This window comes from Lissotriton vulgaris, chromosome 5, assembly GCF_964263255.1.
Source record: "Lissotriton vulgaris chromosome 5, aLisVul1.2, whole genome shotgun sequence".
Lineage (NCBI taxonomy): Eukaryota > Metazoa > Chordata > Amphibia > Caudata > Salamandridae > Lissotriton > Lissotriton vulgaris.
Genome location: NC_141693.1, coordinates 1953155699 through 1953174032, shown reverse-complemented (window position 1 = coordinate 1953174032; position 18334 = coordinate 1953155699). Strand labels below are relative to the sequence as shown.

At 44.8% G+C, this 18334-nt stretch overlaps 1 long non-coding RNA gene across 1 annotated transcript in view; it reads right to left on the bottom strand.

The window, feature by feature from the left end:
- Nucleotides 1-18334, bottom strand: part of LOC147717848 (uncharacterized) — a 95046-nt gene that overhangs the window by 7077 nt on the left and 69635 nt on the right. The window contains exon 2 of the long non-coding RNA XR_015295824.1: nucleotides 15078-15194. This is a non-coding gene — a long non-coding RNA (uncharacterized LOC147717848). The remainder of the gene's footprint in view (nucleotides 1-15077; nucleotides 15195-18334) is intronic.

The following is an 18334-nucleotide window of genomic DNA, read 5'->3' as shown; positions in this document are numbered from 1 at the left end:
CAAAGGTTTCAGGTTATACCTTAAATAAAGATAAGACGGAAATGTTCCCTTTGAATGCCTATTGTTTCCCTTCACATATGGGCTCTGCGGGTTTTAAATGGCAGTCTACACATTTGAAATACTTAGGTATTTTTTTCTGTTCTACCTTATACGCCACTACTGCCTATAACGAATCCCAGACTCTTCTTAAAGTGGGTCGTCTTTTGGATACATGGTCCCCGAAACATATTTCCTGGTGGGGTCGCCTCCAGACTCTTAACATGATGATCACACCCATTATTAATTTCGTTTCATCCATGCTTCTGGTTAAGTTATCAGATTCCTTTTTTCATGAACTTGACGTTCTGACCTCTAAATTTCTGTGGAATGACAAACGTGCTAGAATTGCTTACAAATTCTTGCGACGACCTTGTGATATGGGAGGTTGCAATTTTCCTGATTGGGAAAAGTACCAAACTGCTTTTTTGGCTTCTCAAGGTGCCTTATGGTTCTCTCCTCCACCTCTTCATGTTCCATCTTGGCTATTAATAGAACAGGAATTTGCATCTCCTTTGCCAACTGCCTCTTTTTGCACCACATCTACTTTGCATATCCTGTTCTCTCGTTCTATTAGTCTTGATACAATTGCTGCGGTCCGGAGAATAGACAAGAAAGTGGCAATCCCATTACATAAAACTAGGTGGTCGTCTATTTGGCGGAATTCTAAAATTAAACTCAATATTACTCCCACCCTCATGTCCTATTGGGCGGCTAAAGGGATTTCCCTTGTTAAACATCTTTATGGTGCTAATGATGAGCCATTACCCTTTTCCACCTTGGCTCAAAAGCATTCTTTAACTAACCTAGATTTTTATACTTTTCTTAAAATTAAAGTGGCACTTGCTAAGGTACGTCTTCATCCTACCTCTTCTACCATTTCTCTTTTTCATATCTGGACTAAATCTGGTCACGTAGCCTCTAAAATGTATAAGTTTTTATCATCTGTTTCACTACCTGCACATACGGTTGCTCAACAAAAATGGTTACATCATTTTGATCATGGAGTTACGGATCATATTTCCTCAGATACTTGGCAACTGATTGGCAAACTTTCTCTTCGCAATAAAATCGCCCCATCATTAATGCAATCTAAATTTTTCTCTGTCAACCTCCTTCATTGGACGCCTGTTCGTCTCCATTTGCTCAATCTTAAAGATGACAATTTATGCTGGAGCTGTGGATTGTCCGTGGGCGATTTTCAGCATATGTTTTTTGAATGTTCCCTTCCTCAGCCTTTTTGGAACCTCATTCATAAACATCTCTCTCTCATCTTTGGTATTGAGCTCCAACTCTCTTTTCCTTTAATTTTATTGGGTCCATTGGCTGCCCCTGCCCCTCTCCCCTTAGATCCAATGGAATTACAGTTGATGGATCTCCTTTTGACTGTTGCGGTGAAAGTCATACTTATGGAATGGAAATCCTTTTCCTCTGTTTCTTATCATACATGGTGGGCTTGGGTCTCCTTTTTGCGTAGTGCTCACATCTCGGTTGATCAAGCTCACCTTTCTCCATCTATCTCTAGTGGGGTTTGGAAAGCTTTGGATGATTATATGGATTTGTCATCAAAAGGGTTGGTTGCTCAGTTTCCTTTTGATGTGTCTGTTTGATTGGCGTCTTGTGTTTTTCCGTGTTGGGTTAGTCCGGTGGGAATCCTTCTTTCTCTTTTTCTTTTTTCTCTTCCCTGTCTTCTGTCCCCTTCCATCTTTTCTCTCGCTCTCTCTTTCTTTCTTCTTACTTTAATTCTATATCCTTCCCTGACCCCGATTATAACAACTGATAGTGATACATTTGTTTATTTCTTTGATGTTAGCCTTTACCTAATTAGTGCCTTTATTTATAACAGGCTACTTTTACTTTAGAATGCGTTTACTATGTTTACACTTCAATTTTAGCCTCTGATTGTTTGTTTATCTTGCCTCAATTGTATCATTTTTATTATATTATGTACCTTTTTATTCTTTGTCACTTCTTTATAAAATAAAATGCTTTGAAATAAAAAAAAAACTTATCGCTGCCTCACAGCCACCCTCCAGGACCCACAGGACTCACCTCTGTCTTCCAGCACCCACACAGCGCCTACTCTTCAAGCTTCAAACCCCATAGCTGCCTTACTTCCACCCTCCTGGAGCGATATGACTTACCCCTGCCCTCCAGCACTCACAAGGCCACCATTGGCCTCCAGCACTCACTCAGCAACTACACCCAAGGTTCACAGCCCATCGCTGCCTTGCTGCCGCCCTCTTGAATCCAGAGGACTCACCACTGGCCATCCCGCACTCACACGGCCACCACTGTCCTCCAGCACTCGCACAGCCCCTACCCCTCAAGCTTTAAAACCTATAGCTGCCTTACCGCAACTCTCCTTGGCAAGCAGGACTCAGTACTGTCCTCCAGCACTCAGATGGCACCTACTAGTCCAGGCTTCAAAACCCATCACTATCTTACCGGCCGCTTCCTGTACCGACAGGACTCACCAGTCTTCCCAATGTTGATGCCCCAATCACATCCTCTCTACTCACATGGATCACCTCTTGCTACCACTTTTCAATAATCCCCCTTTGCTGCTCCAGTCCCCGGTAGACTATGCCATGGTCACCGACTCTGGCTGCTCTCATCCCTGCACCTTGCACCGCTGGGTTAGTGGCTCACCTGCCTGGGCTGCTCCACCTCAAACACAGTATCTTGGTTTCATTGGGCCAGGCCTTGCTGTGCTCCCGTGGTCCACCTGGATATGGGGTTATTGTTAGGAGGCAGAGGGCTAAAATACAGTGACAGTTTCCCCTACTCCAAGTAATGTTACCATCAGGCAGGAATTACAGAGGTGCAGAATAAACAGTGATGGAAGAGAAAGGACCCGAAGTCCTCTCTGTAACAAATGACCCTATGGCGTCACACCCTTCGCCCGTTTTATATTTAGTCATTAAATATCCTGTTGGAGAAGGATACTGCGTTGTTGAATGGAGAGGCATGTGGCCTTAGCCCACTCATTAGTCAGGACCATTTGAGTAAAACTGTGTATATAATATACTTATGTATGAACGTTCTGCCCCCTCTTTTCACCCATTGATCTATCAGTGTGTCATTCACATTTTTGTATCACCCACCACAGCATACAGCATCGGGCACAGGGTCAGCCCACTTCAGTCGTTAGTTTACCTCTTTATCAGTGATGGCAATCTGCTCCTGCACAATTACACACACATAATAGTAGCCTTACCCAGTTTTAAAAAGGCCATTCACAAACGTTGGCAAAGTCGAAAATTGTCGTTCAATGCCGGAGTAATTGACTTTGCCAATGTTTGTTAATACTTTGTGTAAAATGCCACTCAGAACACCTGTAAGGATCAGAACTACATGTGTGCTATTTTTCAATATTTATAATCATCCATCCTCATCCCACCCTTAATCCATGGTATCTGCCTTTTGATCACCCTGCCATCCTCTTTGGCGGTTCTGACTGCCTCTCTTCAGCGCCCCAAAGGTCCCAGCCAAGCAATGAGGTGCAAAAGGTCATAATTCACAACCTTGGTAAACTTTTTTTATGTTCATGATAATTTTTGGCCCTATTTTGACTCTGGTGGCTGAATATGTTGGGTTTAGAAATTCTCTAAACAATGTCGTAGCCCTGAAATCTTTGGGGTGTCAGCAAGCGTAACATCCACAGTGAGGCGCCCAGCCAATCCGGGAAGTCGGTAGATAAGGGACCCGCCCAGTGTAAAAAGAGCAGACAGTTGAATACTGAAGTCCAAGACTTCGCAATGCCCCCTGTAGTATCTTCCTTGTGGAGAGCCCACTTATCCCTATACAAAATGGCTACTCCACCCCCCTACAAACTGAGCGGTCTACTCTGGAGAGCTCATAACCGGCCTGGCGTGGCCAAATCGACAATTAGATTATATGTCGCATTTAACCATATCTCTGTAATGAACAACAAGTCCAAAGAGTTATCTAAAACCAGGTCGAACACATCAGCATAATGCTTCTTAAGAGATCTGGCATTGATAAGGGCGGCCCGAATGGTAAAGGGGGCTCCTAAACAAGTACTAGGTTCCCTAGCTAGGGGATCATGAAGAGGCCTACAGCCACACACTGAGCACACAAAATCAGGGTGAAAGGATGAGTCCCAGCTGCAATGGGAGGGGCAGTGAGTAATGCGAAGAGATCTTAAGGACTCACCAGAAAGCTGGAGTGTCTCCCTCACTGCAGAATCCAAACGGGCAGCATGACTGGCCGGGGCCGTGCTGGGGACGCAGATGGGCGCAGACGGTCTTGCCTTATGCACGCCTTGGGTGTGCCCGCTGCGCGCCCGAACTGTGGCCTTTAAATGGGCTGGTGTCAGGAGGGCGTGCAGCGACTAGAGCCCAGACTGGGGAAAGCGCGTGGCCCAAGCACAACAGCCACAAAGATCTAACAGACCCCCAAAGAGTGAAAACAGAAAATGGAGTTTAACACACTATGAAGTGTATGTTGCATTGAGTGCAGTGTAAATATGTAGCAAATAATTATGTGGCACTGAGTGGTATTGTGTGGAGTGTATGTTGCATTCAGTAGAGTGTAATTATGTGGCGTGTAATTATATGGCACTGAGTGGTATTTGGAGTGTATGTTGCATTGAGTGCAATGTAAGTATGTAGCATATAATTATGTGGCACTGTGTGGTATTATGTGGAGTGTATTTATGTTCCATTGAGTAGAGTGTAAGTATGTGGCGTGTAATTCTATGGTACTGAGTGGTATTATGTGGAGTGTATTTATATTGCATTGAGTAGAGCGTAATTATGTGGCGTCTAATTATGTGGCACTGAGTGGTATTATGGGGAGTGTATGTTGTGTTCTGTAGAGTGTAATTATGTGGTGTGTAATTATGTGGCACTAAGTGGTATTATTTGGAGTGTATGTTGCATTGAGTGCAGTGTAATTATGAAGCAAATAATGATGTGCTACTGAGTGGTATTGTGTGGAGTGTATATTGCATTTAGTAGAGTGCTATTATGTTGCGTGTAATTATGTGGCACTGAGTGGTAGTAGGAGTGTATGTTGCATTGAGTGCAATTTAATTATGTAGCATATAATTATGTGGCCCTGTGTGGTATTATTTGGAGTGTATTTATGTTGCCTTGAGTAGAGCGTAAGTACGTGGCGTGAACTAAGAGCGATTGGGGTTGAAAATAACAGGGAGAGAGAATAAGGGAGTTAGAGAGAGACGGTGGAGCAGAGATAACCAAGAATGGGAGAGATGGAGATGGGGGGAGAAATACGAGGGAAAGACAATGTGATAGAGATAAAACTATCGAGAGAAACGCTAGAAAGACAGAAAAAAAAGCTAGGCAGACAACAGCTAGAACCAGACAACATGTGTTTCCTATACCATAGGTAACACTAATAAGAACAAGCATTTGCAATGCAATAGGTCTCGCAATAGGTAAATTTGAGCTATTGGTTTTGTAAATGACAATTTTTTGTTATGTTTTTGTTTTGAAAGTAGTTAAAGTAATATATTTGTCATTTACAATGCTAATAGTTATAACTTTTGCAAGTGTGACACCTATAACCTGGGTAGCGCTGAGTGATGCTGTGGAGGTGCTGAGTGTTGCTGCGGTGCTGCTGAGTGATGCTGTGGTGGTGCTGAGTGGTGCTGTGGTGGTGCTGAGTGATGCTGTGGTGGTGCTGAGTGGTGCTGAGTGTTGCTGTGTTGGTGGTGAGTGGTGCTGTGGTGGTGGTGAGTGGTGCTGTGGTGTTGATGAGTGTTTGTGTGGTGGTGTTGAGTGATAAAGTGGTGGTGCTGAGTGATGCTGGGTTAGCGCTGAGTGATGAAGTGGTGATGCTGAAGCTAGAAAGGCACAAAAAAGGGTGTTACAGAGGGCAGAAGGTCAGCAAAACAAGTGATAAAAAATGCTTGTGTTGTAAATGTAGGTATTGTCGTCAAAGTAACACCACATTTTTTTGTACTAGATAATTACAATTATTTTTTTCACTAGAAAAAAAACATAATCCTTGTGAAGAAAACAAGACTGGGAAGATGGAAGTACAATAAGCTCTTGGCATTGCTGTGGGGAGGGGGGGGGGAATAGAAATCTGAGACATGGCTTGGTAGTCGTTAAAATTGTGAAGCAGTGGGCGGTTTTGAGAAACATTAGGACTTTTTCATACTTGAAAGGCATACTTAAATGGCCTGCGTTAAAAAAGTGAACAGCATTGGTAAATGTTTAGAAGTTGTGCGGCATACTTTGTATTTATGATGTGATTTGTATCACATATTTTGCTGTCTTGACGTAATCATTAAAATACAAGTTGTTGCCACACTTTGTATTTATGATGTGACTTGTCAAATATATTTGAATGGATTGACGTAAAGAGCAAAATACAAGTCTGGCGACAAACTTTGTATTTATGATGTGACTTGTATATTTTTGTGATGCAATGATGTAAACATGCAAAATACAATTCTTTTGCCACACTTTGCAATTGAGATGTGATTTGTATTACATATTTTGATGTAATTACGTAAACTGCAAAATACAAGTTGTGCGCCACACTTTGTATTTGATATTTGATATTTATTGGAATTTGTATAGCGCGGCTATCGCTCCGGAAGGAGCATCTTGGCGCTGAGCAAACAGAAGAAACCAGCTTGGAGAAACAGAGATCAAATGGCTGCGAGAACCGAAGAATCGGGCTGAGGGAAAATCCAGGTCTTCAGGAGTTTCCTGAAAAGGCTTTCTGAGGGGGCGTGCCTGAGGTTAAAGGGGAGACCGTTCCATGCCTTAGCGGCCAGGAATGAAAACGTTTTTCCACCTTTCGTTTTGAGCTTAAACCTGGGTATGATAACCAGATTAGCTCCTGATGACCTCAGGCAGCGCGATGGAGTGTAGCGCTGGAAGCGCTTGGCTAGATAGGAAGGGCCTGTGTTCCTGGTGGCTTTAAAAACCGTGACAAGGAGTTTGAAAAGGATTCTTTTGTGAAGGGGCAGCCAAATTTATATTATATTTATGATGTGTATCACATAATTGAAATCAAAGACGGAAACAGCAAAGTACAATTTGTGGATCAAGTCTGTGGGCTGAGTAATGGGGTTTGAGATCAAAAAAAAATGTAGAGCAATGAGCGTGCATGAGAGTGAGGGGGGTGTAATAGACGAACGTGCAGCTGACTGAGAGAGAGGCTGTGGTCTGGGTGTTTGCACGCAGTAAAGGAAAAGAAAAAATGTACCAAAAGCATGAAACCTGTATAATATATTTAGATGCAATGACGGAAACAGCAAAATACAAGTCGGGCGCCACAGTTTGTACTAGTGTGACTTTGATGTAATGACGTAAACTGCAAAATACAAGTTGTGCGCCACACTTTGTATTTATGAAGTGTATCACATAATTGAAATCAAAGACGGAAACAGCAAAGTACAATTTGTGGATCAAGTCTGTGGCCTGAGTAATGGGGCTTGAGATAAAAAACAGTTTAGAGCAAAGAGCGTGCATGAGAGTGAGGGGGGTGTAATAGACGAACGTGCAGCTGACTGAGAGAGAGGCTGTGGTCTACGTGTTTGCGCGCTGTAAAGGAAAAGAAATGAAATGTACCAAAAGCATGAAACTTGTTTCATATATTTAGATGCAATGACGGAAACAACAAAATACAAGTCGGGCGCCACACTTTGTACTTATGATGTGACTGTGGATGGGCCGTTGTGTTTTTTGTTTCCTTTAGCTCAGATTTGCATTTCACAGCAGATGGCCGCAACAGATAAGAATCTTTATGGCTGAGCTTAAAGCACTCCAGTATCCTGGTGCGGTTTCGTCCCCAGATGCCCCCCCCCCCCTCCACGAAAAAAAAACATGATGGTACACACAATTTCAGAGCTTTGTGTTAGTCTTTGTTACAAATGTTCTGTGGTGCAGAGGCCATAGTGAGTAGGTCTTATGTCCCATTTAAAAATCATGACTATCACGCAAGTTATGGAGCAAGTCTGTTACCTGATTAATGGGGTTTGCGATAAAAAAAAATGGGAGAGTGAAGAGCGTGCATGAGATGGAGGGAGGGGGTGGAATGGAAGAACGTGCAGCTGACTGAGAGAGGCTGTGGTCTGGGTGTTTGCACGCAGTAAAGGAAAAGAAAAAATTTACCAAAAGCATGAAACTTGTATCATATATTTAGATGCAATGATGGAAACAGCAAAATACAAGTCGGGCGCCACAGTTTTTACTTGTGTGACTTGTATCACATATTTGGATGCAATGACGACTTGTATCACCTAAAAGAATAGCACGCAAGTAATGGAGTCTGTGGCCTGAGTAATGGGTTTGGAGAGCGTAGAGCGTGCATGAGAGGGGGTGGTGGAACAGACGAACGTGCAGATGACTGAGAGAGAGGCTGTGGTCTGCGTGTTTGCGCGCAGTAATGGAAAAGTAATACATTTTACCAAAAGCATGAAACTTGTATCATATATTTCGATGCAATGACGGAAACAGCAAAATACAAGTCGTGCGCCACACTTTGTACTTGTGTGACTTGTATAACATATTTGAATGCAATGACGACTTGTATCACCTAAAAGAATAGCACACAAGTAATGGAGTCTGTGGCCTGAGTAATGGGTTTGGAGAGCGAAGAGCGTGCATCTTGTATCACCTAAAAGAATAGCACGCAAGTAATGGAGTCTGTGGCCTGAGTAATGGGTTTGGAGAGCGTAGAGCGTGCATGAGAGGGAGGGGGGGTGGATTAGACGAACGTGCAGCTGACTGAGAGAGAGGCTGTGGTCAGCGTGTTTGCGCGCAGTAAAGGAAAAGAAATAAATTTTACCAAAAGCATGAAACTTGTCTCATATATTTAGATGCAATGACGGAAACAGCAAAATAAAAATCGGGCGCCACAGTTTGTACTTGTGTGACTTGTATCACATATTTGGATGCAATGACGACTTGTATCACCTAAAAGAATAGCACGCAAGTAATGGTGTCTGTGGCCTGAGTAATGGGTTTGGAGAGCGAAGAGCGTGCATCTTGTATCACCTAAAAGAATAGCACGCAAGTAATGGAGTCTGTGGGCTGAGTAATGGGTTTGGAGAGCGAAGAGCGTGCATGAGAGGGAGAGGGGGTGGAATAGACGAACGTGCAGCTGACTGAGAGAGAGGCTGTGGTCTGCGTGTTTGTGCGCTGTAAAGGAAAAGAAATACATTTTACCAAAAGCATGAAACTTGTATCATATATTTAGATGCAATGACGGAAACAGCAAAATAAAAGTCGGGCGCCACACTTTGTACTTGTGTGACTTGTATCACATATTTGGATGCAATGACGACTTGTATCACCTAAAAGAATAGCACGCAAGTAATGGAGTCTGTGGCCTGAGTAATGGGTTTCGAGAGCGAAGAGCGTGCATGAGAGGGAGGGGGGGGTGGAATAGACGTATGTGCAGCTGACTGAGAGAGAGGCTGTGGTCTGCGTGTTTGCGCGCAGTAAAGGAAAAGAAATACATTTTACCAAAAGCATGAAACTTGTGACGGAAACAGCAAAATAAAAGTCGGGTGCCACACTTTGTACTTGTGTCACTTGTATCACAGATTTGGATGCAATGACGACTTGTATCACCTAAAAGAATAGCACGCAAGTCATGGAGTCTGTGGCCTGAGTAATGGGTTTGGAGAGCGAAGAGCGTGCATGAGAGGGAGGGGGGGTGGAATAGACGAACGTGCAGCTGACTGAGAGAGAGGCTGTGGTCTGCGTGTTTGCGCGCTGTAAAGGAAAAGAAATACATTTTACCAAAAGCATGAAGCTTGTATCATATATTTAGATGCAATGACGGAAACAGCAAAATAAAAGTCGGGCGCCACACTTTGTACTTGTGTGACTTGTATCACATATTTGGATGCAATGACGACTTGTATCACCTAAAAGAATAGCACGCAAGTAATGGAGTCTGTGGCCTGAGTAATGGGTTTCGAGAGCGAAGAGCGTGCATGAGAGGGAGGGGGGGGTGGAATAGACGTATGTGCAGCTGACTGAGAGAGAGGCTGTGGTCTGCGTGTTTGCGCGCAGTAAAGGAAAAGAAATACATTTTACCAAAAGCATGAAACTTGTGACGGAAACAGCAAAATAAAAGTCGGGTGCCACACTTTGTACTTGTGTCACTTGTATCACAGATTTGGATGCAATGACGACTTGTATCACCTAAAAGAATAGCACGCAAGTCATGGAGTCTGTGGCCTGAGTAATGGGTTTGGAGAGCGAAGAGCGTGCATGAGAGGGAGGGGGGGTGGAATAGACGAACGTGCAGCTGACTGAGAGAGAGGCTGTGGTCTGCGTGTTTGCGCGCAGTAATGGAAAAGAAATACATTTTACCAAAAGCATGAAGCTTGTATCATATATTTAGCTTCAATAAATGTTTAGTGGTGCAGAGGCCATAGTGAGTAGGTCTTATGTCACTTTTAAAAATCATGACTATCACGCAAGTCATGGAGCAAGTCTGTTGCCTGATTAATGGGGTTTGCGATAAAAATGAATTGGAGAGCTAAGAGCGTGCATGAGACAGAGGGAGGGGGTGGAATGGACGAACGTGCAGCTGACTGAGAGAGAGGCTGTGGTCTGGGTGTTTGCACGCAGTAAAGGAAAAGAAAAAATGTACCAAAAGCATGAAACTTGTATCATATATTTAGATGCAATGACGGAAACAGCAAAATACAAGTCGGGTGCCACAGTTTTTACTTGTGTGACTTGTATAACATATTTGGATGCAATGACAACTTGTAGCACCTAAAAGAATAGCACCCAAGTAATGGAGTCTGTGGCCTGAGTAATGGGTTTGAAGAGCGAAGAGCATGCATCTTGTATCACCTAAAAGAATAGCACGCAAGTAATGGAGTCTGTGGCCTGAGTAATGGGTTTGGAGAGCGAAGAGCGTGCATGGGAGGGGGGGTGGATTAGACGAACGTGCAGCTGACTGAGAGAGAGGCTGTGGTCTGCGTGTTTGCGCGCAGTAAAGGAAAAGAAATACATTTTACCAAAAGCATGAAACTTGTATCATATATTTAGATGCAATGACGGAAACAGCAAAATAAAAGTCGGGCGCCACATTTTAAAAATCATGACTATCACGCAAGTTATGGAGCAAGTCTGTTGCCTGATTAATGGGTTTTGCGATAAAAAAAATGGGAGAACGAAGAGCGTGCATGAGACGGAGGAAGGGGGTGGAATGGACGAACGTGCAGCTGACTGAGAGAGAGGCTGTGGTCTGGGTGTTTGCACGCAGTAAATGAAAAGAAAAAAATTACCAAAATCATGAAACTTGTCTCATATATTTAGATGCAATGACGGAAACAGCAAAATAAAAGTCAGGCGCCACAGTTTGTACTTGTGTGACTTGTATCACATATTTGGATGCAATGACGACTTGTATCACCTAAAAGAATAGCACGCAAGTAATGGTGTCTGTGGCCTGAGTAATGGGTTTGGAGAGCGAAGAGCGTGCATCTTGTATCACCTAAAAGAATAGCACGTAAGTAATGGAGTCTGTGGGCTGAGTAATGGGTTTGGAGAGCGAAGAGCGTGCATGAGAGGGAGAGGGGGTGGAATAGACGAACGTGCAGCTGACTGAGAGAGAAGCTGTGGTCTGCGTGTTTGCGCTCAGTAAAGGAAAAGAAATACATTTTACCAAAAGCATGAAACTTGTATCATATATTTAAATGCAATGACGGAAACAGCAAAATAAAAGTCGGGCGCCACACTTTGTACTTGTGTGACTTGTATCACATATTTGGATGCAATGACGACTTGTATCACCTAAAAGAATAGCACGCAAGTAATGGAGTCTGTGGCCTGAGTAATGGGTTTCGAGAGCGAAGAGCGTGCATGAGAGGGAGGGGGGGTGGAATAGACGTATGTGCAGCTGACTGAGAGAAAGGCTGTGGTCTGGGTGTTTGCACGCAGTAAAGGAAAAGAAATACATTTTACCAAAAGCATGAAACTTGTGACGGAAACAGCAAAATAAAAGTCGGGTGCCACACTTTGTACTTGTGTCACTTGTATCACATATTTGGATACAATGACGACTTGTATCACCTAAAAGAATAGCACGCAAGTCATGGAGTCTGTGGCCTGAGTAATGGGTTTGGAGAGCGAAGAGCGTGCATGAGAGGGAGGGGGGGTGGAATAGACGAACGTGCAGCTGACTGAGAGAGAGGCTGTGGTCTGCGTGTTTGCGCGCAGTAATGGAAAAGAAATACATTTTACCAAAAGCATGAAGCTTGTATCATATATTTAGCTTCAATAAATGTTTAGTGGTCTAGAGGTTATAGTGAGTAGGTCTTATGTCACTTTAAAAAATCATGACTATCACGCAAGTCATGGAGCAAGTCTGTTGCCTGATTAATGGGGTTTGCGATAAAAATGAATTGGAGAGCTAAGAGCGTGCATGAGACAGAGTGAGGGGGTGGAATGGACGAACGTGCAGCTGACTGAGAGAGAGGCTGTGGTCTGGGTGTTTGCACGCAGTAAAGGAAAAGAAAAAATGTACCAAAAGCATGAAACTTGTATCATCTATTTAGATGCAATGACGGAAACAGCAAAATACAAGTCGGGCGCCACAGTTTTTACTTGTGTGACTTGTATAACATATTTGGATGCAATGACAACTTGTATCACCTAAAAGAATAGCACCCAAGTAATGGAGTCTGTGGCCTGAGTAATGGGTTTGAAGAGCGAAGAGCATGCATCTTGTATCACCTAAAAGAATAGCACGCAAGTAATGGAGTCTGTGGCCTGAGTAATGGGTTTGGAGAGCGAAGAGCGTGCATGAGAGGGAGGGGGGTGGATTAGACGAACGTGCAGCTGACTGAGAGAGAGGCTGTGGTCTGCGTGTTTGCGCGCAGTAAAGGAAAAGAAATACATTTTACCAAAAGCATGAAACTTGTATCATATATTTAGATGCAATGACGGAAACAGCAAAATACAAGTCGTGCGCCACACTTTGTACTTGTGTGATTTGTATCACATATTTGGATGCAATGACGACTTGTATCACCTAAAAGAATAGCACACAAGTAATGGAGACTGTGGCCTGAGTAATGGGTTTGGAGAGCGAAGAGCATGCATCTTGTATCACCTAAAAGTATAGCACGCAAGTAATGGAGTCTGTGGCCTGAGTAATGGATTTGGAGAGCGAAGAGCGTGGATGAGCGGGGGGGGGGGGGTGGAACAGACGAACGTGCAGCTGACAGAGAGAGGCTGTAGTCTGCGTGTTTGCGCGCAGTAAAGGAAAAGAAATACATTTTACTAAAAGCATGAAACTTGTATCATATATTTAGATGCAATGACGGAAACAGCAAAATAAAAGTCGGGCGCCACACTTTGTACTTATGATGTGACTTGTATCACATAAAAAATAGGACGCAAGTAATGGAGCAAGTCTGTGGCCTGAAGGGGCATGAAAAAAAAACTCTGCGTCCGTGAAATGAAAGCCTTTGATGCAACAGGGGGCAGAGCGGAACCCCTTGAAGTGAAGCTGCTGGCTGCACCACGCTGGGGAAGTAACAGATGGCTTGGATGTGAAGCTCTTGGAGGCAGGCGGCTCGAACAAAAGCTGTTGCACGAGAGCACATGCACTTGTGGAAATCCGCTTTTTTGGAGAGCTTAGTTTAACTCTTGGTTTCACCGCAATAGACTCGTCCTATTCATTCCAGCGGAATGGAATAAGCCGAGACCTAAAAAGCATTTGTAATGCAATAGGTCTCTCATTTATGCTACTTAGAGCTATTGGCATTGTAAATGACAATGCCTTTTATTTATGTTTTTAAAACCAAAACACATATAAAAGGCATGGTCATTTAAAATGGCAATAGCTCTAACTCACATAGATGTGAGACCTATTACATTGCAGATGCGTGTACCTTCTTCGATTACTGGTGCACACTCCTGAAACCTACAAACCGATGCATCGGTAGAGTCCCAAAGTGGCTGCGAAGGAGCCACCCTTGCGTCCGCCTACTGTCAGGATGTCGTCACCTTAAGGCGATGACCCGTTCTCCGTGTCTGTGTCTATGGGTTCTCACTCTGCACTTCTGAGATTGTAGTTCCTGCAACTCTGAGAATTTGGAGAGACAGCCAGAGAAAGAGAGCGACAGTCTGCTTTGCTGCTGAGTAACGCTCACCCCGAGTGAACCATCTTTCATTGACTGAATTTTAATTGCATTTATATAGCGGCTTGTAGCTCAGTGGATTCTTCCGAGCGCTTACCGCAGAGAACGAATGAGGGAAACGGGTAGGGGGAGAGGACTTGTGGGTGAGCGTGGGGGGGAAGAGAGAGAGAGAGAAAGAGAGAGTGAGAGAGAGAGAGAGAGAGAGGGAGAGAGGAGAGAGAGAGAGAGAGAGAAAGAGAGAGAGAGAGAGAGAGAGAGAGGAGAGAGAGAGAGAGAGAGAGAGAGGAGAGAGAGAGAGAGAGGGAGAGAGGAGAGAGAGAAAGAGAGAGAGAGAGAGAGAGAGGGAGAGAGGAGAGAGAGAAAGAGAGAGAGAGAGAGAGAGAGAGAGAGAGAGAGTGAGGGAGAGAGGAGAGAGAGAGAGAGAGAGTAAAATTGACCTTAACAATTGAAGTGTACATGAGGGAAGGTTATCATGCCGATGTAACATCATTAAGTGCGATTTATCAAACTAAACTTTCGGAACATTCTAATTGAATAGGTTCATAATTGCACATTAATATTGCTGCTATGGTCGTGAAGATGAGAAGGATGCATAGATTTAATGACATTTAGAGGTCAACCAACAATTAGACTATATATGGGCCAGGATGAAGCAGTCTAGATATCGCAAAACCCATCTAGCCCCTTTTTTCAAGCACAAAATAAAATTGAGATAAACCCAGACGCCATCTCTGTGAGACCAGTCCCAGTAGAGTGTTTAGGTAAACACAGAAGCGCAATTCCAGTATAAATGCATTCCATTAAATGTCAGTGGCCAGTCCACGTGTATAAAGGCGTGAAGTGTGTGTCCGACTGCGAGTGCATGCGCCACCTACGTGTTATGTGCGCACGCGCTCGCCTGTCTCGCGCTACTCACCAATGCCGGATGACACCGAGGCGGTGGCGGTGCCGCACAACTGCCCGAACCAGCAGGTCTCGGTGGTGGGTAGGAGGCAGAGGCCCAATGGGCAATAGTAGCATGTCAGCGCCTCCCCTGCAAGAGAAAGAAGAGCTGTGTGAGACAAGGAAGCAACCAGAAGGGTGGTGGCAAGGTGGGTGGGCAGGACAAAATTATACCAGACTTCGCCCTCTGCCTTCCTGAATGCGCCTGGCCCATGGACTGACCGGGGGCTGACATCCCTTGTGCACCAAGTAGGACTCTGCATGAGCAATGGCCTCGTGGAAGGGACGGATTGGCACAAAGGGCAGTCAGGCATTGGCCGAAGGGCCGGTGTTTCAGGGCCCTCTGTGGCCCATTTTTTTAGGTCCTGCCCAGGCAGCGCATTTTCTTTAAATTTCCCTTCATCAACTCCACATAGAGTACAACCTAACCCGGAATTAATATAATATTTGTTTGTCACATTTCAAAATTACTAATTCCATATGGACATAGCAATTTGAATGTACTTGTGGTACAGTCTAGCATGCAATGCATTATGAGTAGAGTGGATTTACCATATCTCCTGCAGGGTGCCGTACCAAATGTGACTAAAAAGTTATGATGCTCACTAGGAACCTCTAGGAGCAGCTTGTGGTACTGCACCTAGACAAGAAGTGCTGGTATCTTGCTCACTAGGGACCTCTAGGAGCAGCTTGAGGTACTGCACCTAGACATGCAGTGATGGTGCCTTGCTCACTAGGGAGCTCTAGGAGCAGATTGTGGTACTGCACTCAGACATACAGTGCTGGATCCTGGCTCACTATGCAACCATTTACAATGCACTAGGTCTCACATTACTGAAAGTATGAGCTATTGGTGTTGCATTATTTTTTGCAACATCAATACCTCAAACTATCAGTATTGCGAGACCTATTGCATTTCAAATGCTTGTTTTCTTTCCCAGCCCACAGAGGGTACAGGACCGGGAGAGTAAAGCAGCCTCGCTGGGGGTTCCGTGTGATATGACCCCTGGACGGTGATCAGCTATGGCCTATCCTTGATCCCCTGCCATGCCGAGCAATCGCCCTGACGGTTGGCTGGGGATCAGGTGATTGCAAGAATCGTCCTCCCTGGGGGCCAGGTGTGGCCTAGGACATTGCCACAGCTGTTAGCAACATTACATTGCATCAATATCATGATTTACTGTCATATGGTTTTGAATGTCTGTCAGATTCACCACAACAGAAGTCTGTGAATAGCTGAGTGGAAAGTCTTCTAATAATATTTTAGTATTTGTCTTAATAGTATATCAAATAAAAAAGTTGCTACTTTGAATATAAAATAAATCAGTTCTAGACAATTTTTGTATCATATTAATCATTGATGTATTCTCCGATTAAGTTACCAGTGTATTGTTATATGCCCCTAATTTAAGTGCATTGTTTTTTGCTCAAGATATATTTCAAAGCTTTATTGGGACATTCTCCCCCTGGCCCCCTGGGGCCAACGCAGGACAGAAACTGTGTTTTTATGTGACACCTCGCCCGCCACCCTTCTCACTCAGGGCATGGTGGGCGTGGGAGGGTGGATTTATGCTGGGACTTCACTGTGGGGGACTGGGGATGTTGTGGACTTGTGCCATCTTCACTTAAGCTTCCCCCCTCCCCCGACCCTACGGATGACCCAGCAGCTGTGTTTTATGCTTAAACCCCTCCCCTGCCAGGCCATTGCCCAGAGGCAGTGGAGGGCTAGGGAGGGGTTGAATAATTTAGTAATTGTAGGTGCCTCGCAGTTGTTGTTGCTCAGGCTGTAGGCCATTGTCACCTTATGTAATTTTGCATAATGAAATGAAAAAATAATTTATCTTTGGTAAAGTATATTAACACATTTTTGCAATTTAATAAAAATATAAACAACAGTATGTATATGCTTATGATTTAATGAATATAATAATGGTCAGCCCACGAAGCCCTAGCAGGCCCATATAGAAGTAATATAGGTCAGGTGGGAGTGTTATTTGGTTCGCATTGTCACCTTGGCCCCAGTGTCCTTCCCAAGAGCAATATCTTCCCACTTTTGTGTCGACGCACACAAAAAGGAGGTAACGCACATTGTCAGCGTAGTGACCTCCCACTTTCTTTTGTAACAGCACCAGACCGGGGGCTTATTAAATAATTTTTAGTCACCCCACGAGCCAGGTTCTTTTTAACTATCACTATTTCCCAAACCCCACAATACACTCACATTTATTCAAAACAGCCCCTCACCAACACCACACATAGTCTAACAAGTGCTCCCACGTCTCCGTAGGTCGCAGCACGCCGTACCCCGTAGAGGGGTACGATGACCCCGATGATGAAGCATGACACCAAGGGGCCTGTTGGTGTGTGAGGGGACCTAAAAACATAAAGGTGTTCCCCACTGTGGAGGAGACACCCTTAATCTCAAGGAGTGGATTCTAACTGTTTATTTGGTATTGAATCTGAACCTGCCCAGGGGCAGCTGGCACCTGCCCCTGCCCCCAGCGAGGGTGGATGGTTCTGTGGGCGCCTCCTGGCATCGGGGTATACTGTGGGCTCGGTTTGAGGGGGCACTGTCCTGGTATCAGCCAATTCTTAAATGTGAGGCCTGCACGCCCCAGCTGAGGATTGAAGACGGCACAGTTGCAGAAGTGATGTGTTCCAGCTACTCAGTGGCTTCTAAGCGCATAGATTGGGGCCACCCGCCAAAACACCACCTTACATTAAACCCTGCGAAAAAAGAAGTCCTTCTTATATCTTCCTAGAAAGCCAATCTTGGATGATATCCCCCTACCATGAAGAGAGCCCTCCAGGGTTCAGCAAGCCAAGTCCATGCCTCCGCCCTCGACCCCCGGTGCACCCTCCAAAGACCGATCGGAGCCTCGGCGCATGGCGCGGCTCCAGCTAATGCTGCTGGAGTGGACACGCGGTTCACCCCAGCACAGGACCTAAAGTCAGCAGTGCAGGAGAGGGTTCAACCTAGAATTGGCAACGGGACCCGACTCTTTCAGGCACCCCAAAGGTCACCCAGGCCCGCTCAGAGCATGCTGCAGCCCACTTTGTTATCCGTCACAGGACATTCGACCACATCACCCCTCTGCTGCCGCCCTCCAGTGGCTGCCTGCAGAGACCAGAGCTCAGAGTTAGGAGAGTTAGGCGAGTTAGGAGAGCCACTCAGCGGTTGGCGCCTTAAAGCCGCCAGCCCTTTCGTCGCGAGGCAGGGTCAAGAAACAC